The following is a 2,856-nucleotide window of genomic DNA, read 5'->3' as shown; positions in this document are numbered from 1 at the left end:
CAACCTTATTGGAACGGGAACGCCCTAGTTAAATTAAACTTCTTTGGTAAATGTTACTTGTAAACATTATTTTGTTATTCAACTTATTATTTATTCTGCACATATTTTCCCGTTGAATGCGCTTAACCGAAAAACTTCAACATGTCTCAGGTGAGAGCTATCCAAGGTCTACTAGGCTATCCTAAGACTCGCTGTTGTGCCTTGTACATGAGACGTAAGACGAACGTGTGAAGGACTTACCACATTCTACTTTATCAGACGTAGTGTAGACAGTGGACTTATACTTATTTAACGGTAATCTTATTAGCTAAAACTATAAATAAAAATAACTCATCAATAGAATCTCCGGTTACATGTGAGGCGATTCCTAATAGCAGGGCTTTAACTTCTTTCTTCCTTCCGTTGCTATCTTTTTTCGGTCGTCAAAGCCTCTTGCTTAAACTAGGTAGACGTCCTATTTTAAGCGGCCTCCAAGAAGACCTACACACATCTCGCGACCGTGACCGAGACGACATTAGCGGTCACGGACCTCAAGAAAGACGTCTCGTATGACTTTAGAATCACGGCACGGAACCGAGTAGGCTCCGGACCGGCTTGTGAGGAGATCGTGGTCGGAGGAAAACGACTGAGTAAGTGGGCGATGTCGCTGGCTTTTGCTTTTGTCGCTAGATTTTACCACTTTTTGTTCTTGTTTTTACTTCAAAGCTTTTTAGAACTTTAGGTTGCTTTCTGACACTTAGGCACAATGCACACTAGTGAAACCCGTACACAGAGCAGTGCACACTGGTGAAACTGAGTTTGATAAAACTCACTGTGTCTTGACGGATGTAATGCCTCTCTCCAGTATGCAATGAACCTTATTCTTGGCCTTAATATAAATAATTATTGTATTTAGTATTTTATTAGAACTTTTAACCATTGAGGGCATACATAGCTACAGTTGGGATTTAACAATATCTCTCCGACAGGCCTAATCTGAGATAATATAACAGGCAATCGGATAATTTTCTTAAGATGGTTATTTGCCTTTTCTTTACTATTTAATTTGAATTTTTAACAGCTTCTCTAATATAGAATAAAGAATTACAGTCATAGCATAGGCAAAACTACTCGCTTTATCGCTTATTAACTTGCTTAAATTAGGCAGCTAAGTAGGTACTTATTAAATATTTGCTTAACGGTATTTAACTTTAACCAGCTGTAGTCGCTTACTAATCTAATCTCATTGCTTCTTTTGCATCTGCTTTCTTACCGGCGATTTTTGCAGGCAAGCCCGGCAGCATTCTAGCTAAGAAACTTCAATCCAAGGGATTATTCGCTTTGCTAAAACTGTTTCCCACTACCAAAGACAGACGTAAGTACGTTCTTGTGTGGCTACACTTGATTATTTTGAGTCACATTGTTAGCTATTTCTTTAGTTATGTTAGCTATTTCTTTAGTCAATTTATTGCTTCACTCGATACACAAAAAGCTAACTCTAAGGATTAGGTGTAGGGGCAACTCCCCCAAAAGATGAGTTAAGCTTACACGAATCTACTCAATTTACCTCAAATAGGTATACCAGTATATGACCGAATTTGGTCAATAACAACTCCCTTATGTGCCAGTTTTTCTTTTGTCCGGACGAAGATTTTGGGTTTCCTCTTGCTAAAGTTTAGCTCGCTCAATTTTCTTGTTCTACTATACCCCGAGTTCTAATGTCAGATTGATGTAAGTATTACATCAATAATTTTCTAATGTCACATTGATGTAATTATTTACAGGTCCACCCTCAGAGCCTACCAACCTGAAGGTTACCAGCATTACCACGAGGAGTGTTACACTACAATGGGGACCTCCTATTAGTAATGGAGATACGGCACTTACAGGTAAGAAACTAAACATAACTCAGCGATAATACTTGAAAAAAAAAAAAAAAAATCCGGCCCGTTTAGACCACATTTAAAAAATTGCATTTTCTAATCCGGACCGAAGGACCATATTTTGTTATCCGGTCGTCCGGTCCGAAGGACCACATAAAAATGGGAAAAGTAAAACGGACATTCCTTGTTGCAAGAAGTTTTACACATTGCATATACGCAGAATTTTCGGGCTTTCATACAATTCCTAATGAAATGGACCATTACCAAGGTTTAATACCTAAAAGGTTTTATTAATTAACATCAATGTCCAAGATAAGATATCTTGAGAGGGAGGGAGAGAGAGGGAGTGTGTGTGTGTGTGTGTGTGTGTGTGAGAGAGAGAGAGAGAGAATGAAATAAATCATTATTCTGACCAAACACAACACAACATGGATGCTGACATCAGCTCTTACGCCCAGAGCAGTCTGCTCAGACGCAGTGAGTACTTCTTCAAGATCTGGTACTACGCGAGGAGTCTGTTCAAGTAAGAAACGAAGGAAATGGCTGGAAAAAACCTTTAATTGTTGGGAAAATTTTAATTTTTAGTATATCTCAATTGAAAATATTTTCAAAAATACTTTAAAACTCATCAAAAACTCGTAGAATCACACCCCTCAGGTCGGTGCCCTTGAAAAACGACCTTTTTCCGGGATTTTTCTTCGTCTCCCTCTCGAGGGGTGTGTTCAAATTGGGACGTTAGGAAAGAGGATCGCTTTGGTATTTACCTGTTCGTCTCAATCTGAACGCACCCCTTTTAGGAGACCTTTGACTCTTTTGAGTTTGTGGCCGGGTTTTGGATGTTCCTCCGAAATACTTGGAATTATTCGGCGTATTTTACTGCCGAAATAATTTCGGTTAGTTCAGTAAATTTACGTAAGATTTACCCGTAGTTATTTTGTCAGTAAAATACGCTGTTGGAAATACGATCATTCTAGTCCGTATTTTGCAGGTATGT

At 38.7% G+C, this 2,856-nt stretch overlaps 1 long non-coding RNA gene across 1 annotated transcript; it reads left to right on the top strand.

The window, feature by feature from the left end:
• The first annotated feature begins 473 nt into the window (after positions 1 to 473).
• Positions 474 to 1,861, top strand: LOC113473163. Its single transcript, XR_003395217.1, has 2 exons — positions 474 to 629; positions 1,764 to 1,861. It is a non-coding gene; the product is annotated as an uncharacterized LOC113473163 (long non-coding RNA).
• Positions 1,862 to 2,856: the final 995 nt, after the last annotated feature.

The sequence above is a fragment of the Diaphorina citri genome, unplaced genomic scaffold (assembly GCF_000475195.1).
Source record: "Diaphorina citri unplaced genomic scaffold, Diaci psyllid genome assembly version 1.1 scaffold17286, whole genome shotgun sequence".
NCBI lineage: Eukaryota > Metazoa > Arthropoda > Insecta > Hemiptera > Psyllidae > Diaphorina > Diaphorina citri.
Note: the sequence above shows the minus strand (reverse complement) of the source record. Positions and strands in the feature narration are given on the sequence as shown.